This window comes from Daucus carota, chromosome 4 (assembly GCF_001625215.2).
Source record: "Daucus carota subsp. sativus chromosome 4, DH1 v3.0, whole genome shotgun sequence".
NCBI lineage: Eukaryota > Viridiplantae > Streptophyta > Magnoliopsida > Apiales > Apiaceae > Daucus > Daucus carota.
The window spans coordinates 27,598,565-27,616,109 of NC_030384.2; positions in this window are offsets into that span (position 1 = coordinate 27,598,565).

Sequence of the window (17,545 nt, forward strand, 5' to 3'; positions counted from 1 at the left end):
AGGAAGCGGATAAATTTCTTCAAAAATATGTTTTAAAAAATGTATTTATGCTTAAGAAAATTCAAATGTCACAATTGTGTGGTAAAGTAAATAAGATATATGCTCGTATATTTATTTGTGGATTATCAAGAATGAATAAATATAATAGTAGTGTTCTTGATGAAGAATTACTTTTGGGGATAGTATTTCACCCGAAAAGACATCGAGATATCCTTGCCTGCAGTGATTTAAATTGCCGAAGTATCATGAAACCATAAAGATAAAGATAAAGTAAAGAAGATTTGTTTTAAATAAAGACGTGAAAGAAGTCCATTAGTAAGAGACTTTTGGGAGGAATCCAAATAAATCCATACCCGCTTGGCTAGCCCAAGAACAGACAATATGTCTCAACTCCCACATCATAAAGAAGATTTTTTTTGAATATAGGCACGGACCAACAGGGGTTCCGCAATAGTAAATCTATATTATCATTTGTAATTATGCAACATAAAGATATCTAACAATATTGTATTTTTAAGCACAATGATATTAGTTTAATGTAAAGTAATGAATATATAATATGTTGTATGTTGATAAGTTTAGGAGGAATCTTTTCCTCCCTAACTAAAAATGCTTAGGGGAATGAATTATATTTGTGCATATCACCATATGAATGAGGAGACCAAAGTAAATATTTATATAATTTAACCAATTAATAACTTAGCTGTAAGACCATATTGGTTATCTTAATGTAATTATAAAGGCCAAAATACTATCTAAGTAGTGGATTTTGGATGTTATAAACAGCTAACTTATCGGTAGACATCCTCGTCAAGCCGACAAACTAATGTCAAAATTTTAAAAACAAATATATATTACATGGATCTTAAAAGTATATATAAAAATAAATGACAAAAAAGTACATGTGAGAGCATGATAACCTTCAAATTGTCTAGACCACCAATTATACTTAGCACTGTATAAGAAAAATATAATAATTATAAGAGGTAATTGCAATTCGGACCCCCTAACTTTCGTTCAAAAATGATATCGTATCCATACTTTTGAGTTTCCAAAAGTATGGGTACAATATCGTTTTTAAACGAAAGTTAGGGTGTCCGAATTGCAATTACCTCTAATTATAATATAAGTACTTCTTCACAACCAATTTCCACCAATTTTATTGTAAATATATGAACATCAACGTCAAAAGCATCCACTCATAAGCCATTCTCATGAGGTGTAGAAAGATAAATTTTCATGAGGCAGGAGAGTAGTCTAGTCGTGGAATTCAAGTATAATAGTTATATATAAGGATTTTGTTTGTCAAGGTGACACCATAGTTTAAAATAGTAAAGATACAACACTTCTTAGAGAATTTGTTTTCACGAGCAAATGTGTAGGTGAATTTATAAATTAAATTTTGGCATCATGTGAGAGTCTAATGAGCAATAACGTTGAAATATGATAAATTATATGATGGGAATAATTTATCATGCTAGAGTCGGAAACTAGTCATGTAATAAACTAAATCAAGATAGATGGTGAGGGTGAAAAGAGGAAAATATATTCCATTTCCCCTAATACATTCATTATCTCATAATGTAGAATCATATTAAGAGTAACATGTTTAATGTTAAGAGATTTAAACTAATTTTAATGTAATCCAACACACATAACTTGTACTATATAATTATTTTATCAATTAATTAACCTTTGGGAACAAGATAAAAATATTGAGAAAAATGATTAATTTGAATGAATTAATACCCTCCCTAGAAAATTAACATATGTATAGCTATATCGAGAACATTTTTAACGACGGACTAGCTTAGCAATTTTCATGAAAATTACTATAAAATCTAAGTTTAATAACAAATTTGTACCTTATGAGTGTCTTTATTCCATCCGTAAGAACGAGCCTTTTTTTGGGACAAATACTAGTTAGTCGCCGTTTAAATGCATCCACTTCCCTGAACATGGCGAGATCACGTTAGGGGTGGAAAAAAAAGTAAATGAGGTAAAATATAAATAGCAACAAAGTAACACTCACATAGTTTTGACCGCATGTGGTACACTATTATTGTTACTTTTGACAATAATAAGGAGAACACCATAACATCATCAAGAATAATTGAAAAAGATATTTATTTTGAAATATAAAAATACATGTGAGAAGATGCAATATAGCATTCTAGTTAACAAGTTAAACCTAGGAAACTTTAACCAGAATTAGTTAAAGCTTGTTTTCTCTATGTAGTGGTTGAAAATAAATGTAAGAATTGAGTAATAAAGCTTGAAAACTATACTTGAGTTTGATACCCATTATGCAAAAAGTATCAACGAGCAGTGAAGGTGGGTTTTTATGAATACAAATTATCAAGAACAATGAAGATTATAATTCAAGACAAAAACAGAGCAATAATTATAAACATGCGAAAATCCAATTATTGACAACCCACAATTAGTAACAAAACCCCAAATTATAAACATTGAAAACCCCCCTCAAATAATAAACAGAGCACGCATAAACAAACAACTAGTAAGCGTTCGAAAACCCTCGATTAGTAAGCATTCGAAAACCCCCAATTAGTAAGCATACAAAAGAAGCCCCAAATCTAGGATTTTGGAACCCTACAAAAAACCACAAAATCTAGGGTTTTAAACAAAATCAAATGGGTAAGTTTTGAAAATACTTGATGATTGAAACAACAAATCGAAACTCCAATCGAAGATTCAAACAGCAAAAATCTAACTCCGACTCAGACCAAATCGCACGGCTCCGAAGCTCCAACTTCGAATCCAACTCTGATTAAACTCCAAGCTACACAAAATAAATCAAATTAAACTCCGAGTGAGAGATAGTGAGAGTGATAGAAGGTCAGAGCGAGAGAGACAGTGAGAGAGGGTGAGAGCATATCTACCTTTTTTGAGAGGGTGATATGTTTTGAACGTGAGAGATATGTTTTTAATTGAAATGATTTATTTTTATTTTTAATTTTAATTTTGAGCGGCTATCTTTACAATTTTGAGCGGGCCGCTGAAATTTCTGTTTTCCACCAATTTTTTTAACATTTTTCGTTACTTAAGGCAACATTTTATGGAAAAAAAGAAATTTGTGTAATGAAAACTCTTATATTTAAAAGTTAATACATAAAGAAGCACATAATTTCATTCATGTGTGTGTGTATAAGTAGTTGATCCTACACTCATGACGGCACCGCTCTTATGTTGCAATCGCCATATATAAACATTCACCGAGGTGCCAGCAATAATTTTTCACCGACCATAACTTTTTTTAGAAAGCATGCCTCCTCGAGAAGGATCGGCCCAGAAATTGATGTCCACAATCACCATTGTCAACTACTTAAATCACCGGTTTATACTTCATTAAAAACTATTTAATATAGTAAAATCAACTATTATTTTTATTATTCAAAAAGTCTACTTGTGCTAATTACTCCGTCGATTGATTTACAACACCATCAGTTGAAGTTCATCTGTATAATCTGTTAATTGTTGCTAGTTTCTTTATCTGTTGACCATCCTTCACTTATACAGAGTTACAAGACATAAAATACTTATAATTCACCAACCTATTATGTATATCTGTTGATGGATAATTGAATTCATACACTAACATAATCAACTATAATTATTCATTGATAGATGAACTATTCTTGACATGTTACAATATTCTTATCTGTTGATAAGCTTCCTATCAACAGATACTCATAAACTCATTCTATCGGTTGATAGTTACAAATACTTAATTAGCTAAATTACAACATGCACTAAGTGTTATGTTCTCGTCAACATCAAGTATTCCTAATAACGACTTTTTCGGATGAAGATGCATATGGTGCAATTATTCTTAATTCTATTATAAGAGTACTATACTGTCGTCGATGTATTGCCGGAGGACTGTAGAAATGGTCATCGTCGTGGCTTCATGACACAAAGTAACCTCCTGATGAGGCCATCTCTCTATTGTCTCTCTGTCTTTTCTATGTGTAATCAACAAGCTATGAGTGTGAATTGAAATAATTCAAGATCAATTTATGCATTAATGGGCCATTCTTGTTCGAGAGGTTTTTCTAATATTTCTGTACGAACTCGGTAGTGTGCATGCCCCAAATTAATTTTATTTCATAATAACAACATATTATTGTTTTAATTTAATTTTTCCCACGTAAGATTACAAGTCAGATATTAATGTTTTAAATTTTATTTTATTTTCATTTGCCACATAAGCATTGACTAATGTTTGTTAGTGGACTTTTAATGGAAGGATGTGAATTTGAAAATTTGAAAAGTTTAAGGATAGTAATATTGATAAAAATAGGATATGGACCTAGAAGTTCATAGACGGCTGAATTAATTATCCTTTTATTAATTCAACACTCTAGATTAGCTTCTACTCAATGAAGCATTCTCAATCTTTAACTACTGAATCATTTTGATCATTCTACATCGAATATCTTGAATCACGTCCTAAAAAATTCCATTCTACTTCTCTAAATAACTTCAGTATGCTTAGTTTGGGAATCGATTAATTAACGAAGAGATATCATATTATATAAGAGTTATTTCAAACCTTAAATTATTTTTTTGTCCAAATCACAATAATTCAAATATATATACCCATTAGTGAACATATAATAGCCAGGTTATATATGTCTACCACGTCATCAGTACACATAAACGACATAGTTTATGGTGATATTTTTTTTAACGGTCAATCATAATGTATGTAATGCTAATGGCTATATATATATATATTAATTAAGTTTATTGTTTGATTGTAAGTTCCTAAAAGAGTCAATAGTTTAGTGATAAAACAATCCAATTTCCCAATAAAAATAATGCCTTGGTAATTTAGGATATTATTTTGGTATTTAAACTCCAACAATATGCCTTATAATTATGTCTTATTAATAAAAAAATAATATATTTGAATTAATATTGGAGGCAAGAGATAATAGGAGAGAGATATGGTGAAATTGAGAGAAACTAAGTTATTATCCATAAAAATAGTTTAGGACATGCAAAATGGTGTCTTAGACATAGGGCACATATTGGATGTTCTATAGTTTTATAAGACACTACTACCATATTTTTGGAACACTCATTTCTCCTAAATGCCTTAAATTTGGATTTAGGACAATGTTGGACTTGCCCTAAGATTTTTTGACTTTTTTCATTACGGCATTTTCCATGCCTATGTTGATCACCTCTTCTTAAATATTGTTAGGAGTCATTTGTAATGTGTGGAAATATGTGAGACAAGACACCGAATAATGCGACCAACCACGTCAATATACTAGTGAACCTCTCATAAATCCTCCTTGGCCTAAGACGCTTTGTTTGTGCTTAAGCTTGGCTGAGACTCATTTTTTATTATAAAATATTTTTTTCATGTATTTCTTTCTCACGAGAGAAGAATTTGTATAACAAATATAGTTTCTTTGATATGAAGTAATTATGGACATTCTAACTCTAAACACTTTGTCCATTTCAAATACTTAATTTTCATAGAAGATCTTTAACCAACAAACTAAAACCTTTACCTAAAGGAGTGGTAACGAGACTAAACATGAAATTTATGTAATCGTCTATACTATGAGCCAACAATATTTTGTTTTAACTTCTGGACGAACACATTTTCATTTTCATCTTCTTAGCTTTGATTCCTTCTGTAACAACCTAGACTGAATATTGGACTGGTGAACTAATATTCTTATTGAAAAAAAATATATAAATACTTCGGAGTCTTCTATGTGAGCTAAATCAAATCAAGGATGAGCAAATAATGAAATAAAAAATTAACAAAAAGATGGAGAAGGTACGAGTGAAAGTTTAAGAGATAAAGAATAAAGGGAACCATGAGCAGTGAAAATTATTCCTCGTTAGAAACGAGTGAAGTCTACTATCTAATATCTGAAGTGGGTTTGGAATCACATGTAGATCATCACTCATAACAAAATATACAACGGTGTATCAACTTCTGAAGCACTTGTTTGTTGCTAGTTATTATTATTCTTATTTCCATTAGGATCATACTTAACAGATCAGCGCTTCGAACCGTTTAAGTAATTTTATATTTTCTAAAAATATTTAAATTCTTTTAAAAATATATTAAATAACTTAATATTATTACTTAGAAATGCAAATATAACACACTTAATAAATAAATTTACAATAATAATGTCAGTAATATATATAACCTTTGATTGGTCGACACAATGAAAAATTATACACTTCAAATTGATTCTTTCAAACCCGTCCTTTTATTCATGGACATCTTGAACTAAGTCGAACTTAGGGTCTGAGTGTTGTTCAAAATTATTGTGCCGCTAAAAAAAGTGTTGTTTTGAACATCGATTAAAATTGTGTTGGAGAAGCACATAAACTAATTTTTCAATGTAAGAACTAAGTTAAATGTATTATATAACTAATATTTATGTTGTTAGACGCTACCCAAGCCCCAGAGGTATAGTTTTAGCATCTTTGTAGATATATTCAACAAATTGATAATTAGTGTTCAACACCCGATGTTGAACCCCAGTTACAAATGTGTTGAATGCACGATTTATTTATGCGTTATTTTTAAAAATTATGATGTTTTTTCAAGAATTTTTGTTAGGTAGTAATATTCATTTATGCATCACGAGATCATCACAATGAAGCGACAAGGAACAATGCAATTGATAGAAACTGATGGCCGCATCAGCAACTGATGAAGCCGCATCAGTAAGCGGATACTTGATCAGTATCAAGTACAATCAGTAATTGGAGATTGAGTTTGATAAGGAAAGCAAGAAGATTGATACGATATAGCTTATTTATAGATATATATCTCTGTTTGAGTAAATCAAGCTAGTAATTATAGAAGCTGTGTACTATATAAACACAGATTATTAGGTCTTACAATGATACAAGTATGAAGCACAACACGAGTAATATTTGTGTAACCTAGCAGCTCTTAAGAATAGCAGCTCTTAAGAATTGTTATTCAGACAATGCAAACAATAAGTTAGATTGTAGAGGGGGGTTGAATACAATCTACAAAAATTTCAACCAATTTTTGTTTAACAGATTATATTAAAGCTACAACAGAAAATTAATCACTAAAACAGAATTTAAAAGAACAAAGATCTTTAAAAATTTCAGGTGGATTGTTTGATCCACCTGAGAGATTTTTATATTAAAAACTTTCCAAGTAAGAATTACTTGGCTGCTTACAAAAGAATGAAGAGCAGAAGCTTACAATTTCTTGCTTGCTATCTCTAATGCTTTGCTCTTCAGTTCTCAGTATTTGGATATATTGAAATAAAAATTACAATGTGAATATATATACTACTACAAACAAAACTAGTCTGCAAAAGTATTTTCCTACTCCTTTTCTAGCTATTACAAATGTAGAATTTCTTGGACTTGATAGAACATTTGGCAGCTTGAAATTCTTGTTGCTTTGCCAGAAATGGTAGGCTTCGAGGTTCTCAATATTTGATTAAACTGCTTTTGGTTTAGCTTCCAAAACTGGTGCAGCATCCGTCACATCAACCCATGTGCTTTCTGTCCTTTACTTGACTTGTAGCTTTCAACTGCTAACCATCAACTGCAAAAACATTTAGCAATTGATGGCTTCTGGAATTAGCGATTAATAGTCTTCCAGGTTTAGCCATTGATGGAATTATGTAGCGATTAATAGAGTTTTTATTTAGTTGTTGATGTTTCTTGACTATCGATCGATCTTCACTTCACTTGGATAGATTATATGACTTCAAATATTTACAATTATGTCACCCTATCTACTCATGCATTGATAGATCAACTGCTAATCTAAAAACTTATATTATTAACCTATCAATGGCTAAGATACTCCATCTTTGTTACAGTACCACATCAGTCGTTGATGGGTGAATCTATCAATTGAACTGCATTAGCATGCTAGCCATTGATTAGCTATATTTGATTTTATTCAAAATAAGAATAAAATAACTTTGTATCATCAAGCATCACATTTTCCTAACAATCTCCCCCTATTTATATCTGTAAGAATTTCAAATATAAATTTGAGGTGCTTGATGATAACAACACACTAAGTACATAAAAGAAATGATTTGATTTGAAAAGGGAGTTAAAATACAAAAGGATAAGAAATATTACAATGAGAATTGAGTTGATCCTATAGACTGAGCAGATTTGCTTCTATACTCCACATGATTTGCAAAAAACATGTACTACTGGAAAAACAGGGTCATACAACGGTTTATCACCATTGTCTGTCATATCAGGATTCCGTTGAATATCGAGGCGATATCTAATTAAGTGTCAAACAATGGTTATTCAACACTTTTCGAAATGACAGTACCACAACGGTTACAGAACACTTGTTAGAAAAAACACGACACAACAGCTTGTAAAAGAAAACCCATTGTTGGAACCACTTAACACAATAGTTTAATTTAATGGAAGAAATATTTGTATGAAATACTTTTACACAACATTTTTTTTTAATGTTACCTTTGTTTGTTTGATTTCTATATACAAGTGTTTTATAGGAATGTACGATTGTTTCAAAGCTCAAGCACAATGTCAAAGTTAATTTACACCGTTGTACTTATTATACACACACAATGGTTTAACATAAAAAACTGTTATTTGAAAGCTTACCTACAACAATTTAGGTCCAAAACTCATATTTATTTAAGTTTGACACACAATGATTTATATAGGCTAGAACAATTGTTTAAAAGTTAATGCACAATGGTATAGTTCATACAAAGTGTTATTTTTAATTTATTTACACAATGATTTAATAAATAATCTATTATTTTTGCTTCTTCATAAACAGGGGTTTGCCAGTTTTTTATATATAACTTGTTCTCAAAATCAAAGCATTTACAAAAATACCAAATACAACCAACTAAATAAAAAATTAGTTTGATCATGTCAAGCTACCATCAAAATTTTTAAATATTTACAATATCTCTAATCTTTAGTGATTGTTTGGTTGGATTCATGTCAAGGTGAGGAGCAAAAACCTATTTTTTTTCGACTTTGAGCAACTCATTAGCCCTTGTTCCATATTTTCAGCTCGTATTAGCCTGTGAAGGCTGCAAAAATAAAATAAATTAGTAGTGGCTAAGTCGCCCATAGTCTTGTATACACAGTACATATCAGAAGTAAGTATTTAAATCACCAAAAGATATAAGTAACTTGGACTCATATACTAGTGGTAAGCATAGAGCATATTATACAATAGATAATTAATACACACCTATCCTTAAAAACCATGTGAAAGCATTTCATCTGCTTCATCCAATACAAACATCTTCAACCCCTTCGTCGGATTGCAGCGGTCTTTTCAAAACCTTTAAAACATGGCACTTGTATCAGCCAGCAGTAGGAAATATGAAAATCGATGCTAGAGGACTACATTCCTATTACCCCAATTGATTTTACAATATGAAGCATAAAACCTTCTTTTTTTACCTCGTATGGAGCTGTTCTGGTACTGATTGCATCATTTTCATTAAAAATTTGAATGCTCCTCAGTGCTATCAAAGAGTTCACTATTTGACCAAGCTGCACTCTATAGTCAGCATTCTTGAAATCATTGTCGGTCACTAGGAGTTGAGATGACGTCACATCCAACTGGAAAAGAAAATGATTTCAATACAAATCAAACACTCCTCCCAAAGGTAAAAACTATTATAAAGATCCCTGATGTGCAACATTTTAGCAGGACACAAATGCATATCAATTTTAATGGTGTCACGAACTGCAGCAATACATATTCTCTTAAAGGTACCTAGCTAAATAATGCATCATATAGTGCCATGAGGCTGTTCTGTCCAGCAGCTGCACATGCTTTTCCATCAAGTTCAACTTGAGGCTTCTGAAGATTAGCAAAACTGCAAGAGATTCTATACAATCTTATTCAAGTTCTTAAGAGTCCTTTTACCATCTTACATCTAATTGCTACCATCCAAATACGTTATGTATAAAAGAAAAAAGAGTCGATATCTTTTATTTAAATATATTTATCTCCAATCAAAATCGGACATGGATTAATATATTATGAAACTGCTGCTGCGAGCCACGGTTTATAAACTAGTTATTAATAAAATTTAAGTCAATAAAAATTAGCCACCTAACTAAAAAGTGATTGTTAGGCGCACATATAATAAAATTTGCTAAAAACCTTTTATTTAAATATATTTATCCCCAATCAAAATCGGACATGGATTAATGTATTATGATACTGCTGCGAACCGCGGTTTATAAACTAGATATTAATAAAATTTAAGTCAATAAAAATTACCACCTAACTAAAAAGTGATTATTAGGCGCACATATAATAAAATTTGCTAAAAACCTTTTATTTAAATATATTTATCCCCAATCAAAATAGACATGGATTCATGTGTTTATTAGCACCCAAGCTGGCCAACAATTTGTCTATATGTTACTTGGGGCGATTTTAAGTATTCAAACACGCACCAAAATCTCAATGGATTTTCTAACCCCTCCAGCAGCTCTTCAAACTCTCACTCCTCCTACCATCGCCTTTGAAAACCTAGCCATAAGCGACACCAGCATGGAAACCGACATAATCAAAACTCACATGCACAAACCTGATGTGATTCGAAAGATATCTCGGGAAGGATCACGTAGACGGGCTCTCATCAGACTGGTGTACCGAAATTTGAAGGCTGACACAACTAACGTTGTATCTTCGGAAGAAAGATTAAGGCAGGTTGAGTATCAGTTACGTGCTTTGAAACGATTGGGGAATCAGGAGTTCGTTAAAAGTGTACGTTTGTTGTGCTTTCTTGCAAAGAAGGATACTCGTCGAGTTGAGCAACATCGCAGAGATTACAAGGGGTGGCAATTTCGGGTAACGGGTCGTGTTCGTGTCAGCAATCGGATCGATTTCGGGTCAAGCTAAAATCACTTAAAATTGAAGTTATTAGAAATGAAATTTTAATTTCAGGTCATTTCGGGTCCATTTTGGGTCAATCGGGTGATTTTCGGGTCACTTTCGGGTTTTTGTCTCAGTAAATCGGATTTCGGGTTTGGTCGGATTCGTGTCGGGTTTCGGGTCGTGTCTGATATTGCCACATTTTCATTAGTAAAGATCAAAGGCATCTCAGTTGAAGCATGTGAAAATTCGTGTTCATTGGAACTGAAGTTTTGAGCATTGTTAAGCATTGCTTGCTAATACTTTTTAGGTTGAAGAAATTAGATATTCTATGAATTACTATTTGAACTCGTTCTTTATTTCACAATCAGTTGTAGTCGACAGTTCCATGGGTTGTCACTTGTTTTGTCTCAATAAAATCTCAAAAAAAAAAAGTCCTTGATGTAATTGCTTTTGTCCTCCAAAATCTGATATTGCGGAGCAGTATATAAGTTTTGCTCCATCAATTTTATCCTCGATCGATGCAAACCTCTATCTTTTCCCCATTCGAAGCTTTTTGACGATCTGTTAGATTGGGGCTGTTGTTCAATAATACTAAACTAGGGTTTGCTTATTTTCTGTTTTGTTGAAACAATAAACAATTTTTAATTTATAATTTTGCTTATCGGGTTGATACCTTGGCAGGAGCAGAACAATACTGTCATTGTTCTTGGTGGTTCAGAAAATTGTCAGGGACTCAGGGTGCATCCTAAGCTTTAAAGCAAGTTAAATATATGTGAACTTTGAAAACAATTGAGGCACATAAGGCTAGATTATTGAACATGAGCATAATTAGATCGAAAATTTTATATGCCTCTGCTCTGTATGAGGACTGTACAATATTCTAGGATCATTATCTTATATCCCTACAAACCAAAACAAGGCCATGATGAACAAGAAAGAAAAGATTGTAGCAGAGTGAATGGAACCTGTAACTTGATGCAAAAACATCTTAAAGATCAATCATTACCATTTCTAGAATTTAAATTTGAATAACGAAGGATCTGAGAAACTGGAAATTAGCAAAAAAAAAACAGATGATGCAAAATACCTCTTCCATACCAATGCTGACCACTTGTAACTCAACATAAGATAGAAAATATATTAGTTGCTGCATAACACAAATACCAACGAAAGCTGAAATTAGCCACACAACCAAGTCATCTGTAACCATAAACATTGCACGGCTCCTGATGAATTTTTTAAACTTCAAATTATCTTCGCAGCCACTGTACTTTGAGTCCCTAATGTTGCTGAGGCAATAATAATTGGATAAACTTGTTTATTAATTATTAGTATTTATAAATATAATTTTGTAATTAACCTATGAATTTTCTTATTTTCTCTTCCAGTTCCCCAGAATGTTAAAAATTTTCTGTAGAGGATAAGGTGAGACTTAAGCATAGAGATTCAATGAACTTGCTGGTAGTTGAACTATCAAATTTACGGTGTCTATTCAGCTTCTTAACAGATTGTATGAACCAAATGACTTTTAATTTACAGACAGAATTACAATTGGATGAACCCAAAAGAATAATGAGCTGTATATTGTGAACCATATAATTATGGGAATGTGATTAATCTTCCAGTTTAAATCCAAATAACCCTTTACTATTTTTTAGTATATATACACCATTTTTACAGTTACAGCAGCATAACATAAAAGAGAGAGAAGCTAGCTTTCGATATTGAAATGTCAGAACCCAAGAAACCAAAATTTCCTTGAAAGTAGTGATAGATAGAGTGAGAAAAAAAGTGGTTTTTGCTGAAGGAGACAGTGATTTTGTTGATGTTCTATTTAGCTTCCTCATTGATGTAGAACAAGAGGCTCAGAATTTTGAAGAGAAGCTTGACATGAAAAGGCCTGCAAAGAAGAAGGGAGGAAAACAGCATGAGCATGCTAAAGGGCTGCATGATAGCGCGATCATGTTGTTGTCCTCTCTAGCCTCTGGAGCTTTTTCCTGCTTTGGCATGATCATGCAGCCCTTTAGCATGCTCATGCTGTTTTCCTCCCTTCTTCTTTGCAGGCCTTTTCATGTCAAGCTTCTCTTCAAAATTCTGAGCCTCTTGTTCTACATCAGTCTCTCCCACCTGTGAAAAACTCGACCTCGAGTTAATATCTGGATACAAAGGAACATCATCATGAAAGTCATGTACGTCCGCCACGTTGAAAGTTTTTGAAATACTCATATCTCCAGGAAGATCAATTACATAAGCATTATCATTAATTTTTTTCAGTATCTTGTACGGACCATATTTTCTCGGCTTAAGCTTGTTGAATGTTCCCACTGGAAATCTCTCCTTCCTTAGAAAAACCATCACCTGATCTCCTTCAGTAAACAATTTTTGTCGTCGCTTTGTATCAGCAAATTTCTTGTACTTTTCATTCTGAACCTCGAGTTTTGCTTTTACTTCAGCCTGCACATCACGCACTTGTGTAGCTAAATTTTCTGCTGCTATACTCGAACCAGTCTTGGGTAGTTTAGCCAAATCCAATGCATGCCTTGGGGGTTGCACATAAACCAATGAAAAAGGAGACTGCCCTGTAGCCGAATGGACTGCATTGTTGTATGCGAATTGTGCCTGTGCTAACGCTATATCCCATTGCTTCGGCTTGTCACCACAAATACTACGAATCAGATTTCCCAAAGTGCGGTTAAGATTCTCTGTTTGTCCGTCTGTTTGGGGATGTGCAGTACTACTGAAATTCAAACTCGTATCCATGCGCTTCCAAAGAGTGATCCAAAAATGACTAAGAAACTTTGAATCTCTATCAGATGTGATTGTCTTTGGAACACCATGCAAACGAACCACTTCCCTAAAGAATAATTATGCTATATGTGCTGCATCAGATGTCTTTCTGCAAGGAATAAAATGTCCTATCTTTGAAAACCTATCAACAACAACAAAAACAGAATCAACTCCACGTTGAGTGCGTGGGAGTCCCAAAACAAAGTCCATAGCAAGATCCTCCCATATAGCATTTGGAACTGGTAAAGGCATGTAAAGGCCAGTATTTTGTGCTTGTCCCTTTGCTGTTTGACACACATAACACTTACGGACAAACTTTCCAACATCACGCTTCAGTTGAGGCCAATAGAACCTCTCTTCCATAGCACTTATCGTCTTATCACGCCCAAGATGCCCACTTAGTCCATCACCATGCAAATCTCGGATTAATTTTTCTCGCAAAGAACTTTTAGGAATGCATAATTGATTAACTCGAAATAAGAATCCATCGGTGACATGATATTCTCCCGTAACTCGCTTCACCACACACTGCTCCCATTGATCAGCAAAATCATCATCATCAGCATACAATTCTTTCAAAAATTCAAAACCCACCACTTCTTGTCGCATGACAACCAATAAATGAGCCCTACGACTCAATGCATCAGCCACCTTATTTAGCACACCAGGCTTATGATTTAGAACAAAGGGAAATTTCTAAATATAATTTGACCATCTCACATGCATATTACTGAGGTGTCTCTGATTGTTCAAATACTTTAAAGCTTGATGGTCAGTATGTAACAAGAATTGCTTCTGAAAAAGATAATGCTCCCAATGTTTCAAAGCTCGAAAAACAGCATAAAATTCTTTCTCATAAGTACTCCACTTTTGTCGCGCATCACTGAGTTTTTCACTGAAAAATGCAATTGGTCTCTTCTCTTGAGACAAAACAGCCCCAATACCAACTCCACTTGCATCACACTCCACCTCAAACAACTTATCAAAATTAGGTAGCGCCAAAACAGGAGTAGTGCATAATTTCTCCTTAATTAAAGTAAAGGCTGATTCGGCCTCTTCTCCCCACTGAAACTTTCCCTTCTTCAAACATGTAGTGATAGGTGCAACAATAGTACTGAAGTCTCTAATGAATCGACGATAGAATGTAGCCAAGCCATGAAAACTTCTAACTTCTGAGACTGTTTTGGGTGTAGGCCAATCCTTGATTGCCCTTATTTTCTCCTCATCAACCAAAATTCCGTTGGAACTTATAATATATCCCAAAAACATTAACTTTTCAGTCACCCAACTACACTTTTTCAGATTAATAAACAACTTATTGGCATTTAGGACCTCAAGAACCTGTCTCAGATGCTCTATATGATCTTTTTCACATCGGCTATAGATCAAAATATCATCAAAATATACCACGACGAATTTACCAATGAAAGGACGTAATACCTGATTCATTAGTCGCATGAAAGTGCTTGGAGCATTACACAATCCGAAAGGCATCACCATCCACTCATAAAGTCCATCTTTCGTTTTAAAGGCTGTTTTCCACTCATCTCCAGGCTTCACTCGAATCTGATGATAACCACTTCGTAAATCTATCTTTGAAAATAATGTGGAACCCTCCAACATGTCTAACATATCATCCAACCGTGGAATAGGAAAATTATATCTCACAGTTATTTTGTTTATAGCTCGACTGTCAACACACATCCTCCAACTACCATCTTTCTTCGGCACTAACAATGCAGGTACCGCACACGGACTCATGCTCTCACGAATAAACCCCTTCTGCAACAACTCTTCTACCTTTTCTTGTAAAATCTGATTTTCTTTTGGGCTCATCCTATAATGTGGCAGGTTTGGTAGACTCGCTCCAGGAACCAGGTCTATATGATGTTGAATATTACGCAAAGGAGGGAGGTCATTGGGTATATAAGTCTTCAGTCAAAATTTCTCGAAACTCCTCAAAGAGCGGTTGAATGATCTTAGGCGCTATCACTTTCTCCTTTTCCTTTCGCTTCTATCACCAGTGCTCTCACCATTACCAAGTGCACTTCTTTAACTTCTTTTATATCTGCCTCTAACTCTCTTTCAGAAGTCACCAGTGAAACCAATGAACGAGATTTTACACCTTTATTCATTTCAAACACTTCATTGTCTTTTGGAACCATTGCTATTTTCTTGCCGCCCCAATCAAAGAGATAGATGTTTTTCCTTCCTTTATATGTAATGTCGACATCAAATTGCCATGGTCTACCCAACAAAACATGACCAGCATCCATATCAATAACATCACAAAACACCTCCTCCCGATAATATTTTCCAATCGAAAGCGGTACCCGGCAGATCTCTGTCACGTCAACCTTGGGACCTTTCTGAATCCATCCAATAGTATAAGGTTTAGGGTGCCTTTCAGTCTTTAGCCCGAGATGTTCCACCAATTTTCTGGACACAAAGTTTTCACAGCTACCACTGTCTACAATAAGATCACAAACTCGGCCTTGAATACTGCAGCAGGCTTTGAAAATATTGTTCCTTTGCGAACGATCATCTACTTTTTCAGAACACATAACACGCTGAATTACGCAATTAACTCGCTCTCCTTCTTCTTCAGCTATTTCCGCTCCTTCCAACTCCTCCGACTCATCATCAGAATCACCATGTTCATAGTTATCCTCATTATCCATACCAACAAGATTCACAGGCTTTCTTTGAGAACACTCATTAGATCGATGACCAGGCTGGCCACACCTATAACATTTGAATCCTCTTGACTTGATGTAAGGATTAGGTGTCTTTTGTTGAGCTGTGGTTGAAGAATTTTTCTGGGGTTGGCTATTTGCAGGCATAGTTTTGGTGTTATTTTGGTTAAGCTCCTGAGATTTGTTTCTGTTCGTCGAAGTATTACCCGAAAAGTCAACAACATCCTTTTTATAGCTCGAAAATTTACTTGTTGTCTTCTCCATCATCTCTGCCTTCAATGCCATGTTTTGGGCCTCCTCTACTGTCCAAATCACTTGCAACCCTATTTTCTCTCTAATCGCAGCTTTCAATCCACCAACATACCTTGATACTTGTTGTGCATCTGTCTCATTCAGATTATTACGAACTGATAGTCTATACCACTCCTCTGTATACTCCGTCACAGATCGATTACCCTGTGTACAATTCTGGTGACTTTGAAAAATAAACTGCTCATAATCTGGGGGTAAAAATCTGCTCATCAACATCTGCTTCATCCTCCTCCAGGACTGAATCCGTGTTTTACCTTTACGCCTCCTATCTGTTTGCAGCTTCTGTCACCATACAGCAGCGCCACTTCTTAGTTTATAAGCCACCAGTTTCACTTGTCTATGTTCAGTAACCTCTGCAAACTCAAAGAAACGCTCAACTTCCGAAACCCAGTCCAAAAAGTCTTCAATCCCTAATCTCCCATGAAACAATGGAATATCAGCCCGAATCTTATAGTCATTACGAGGCTGGTTGTTCTCCAGATTTTCAAATCCAATTTGTTCCTCCTCCGACTCCCCACTATCAGAATCATCAATTTCGGTTTCTTTTCCTCCCCTCCGTCTTTGATGAAGATTCTGATTATTATTAGGGTTGGCTTGATTGTTAAGCAATTGTTGACACATCGTCTCCAATCTTGTCATAGATTGTCTCAACTCTTCAATTGCCCTTGTATTAGCAGCCACACGATCACCATCGTTAGAACCTCCGGATGTGCCTCTCCCGGTCATCGTAGAACGAGAAAAGGAACCTGGCTCTGATGCCACTTGACGCAGAACGGAACACTCGGATCAACAAACGTTAATCCTTATGCACACACACACAAATCCGCCAACGCGA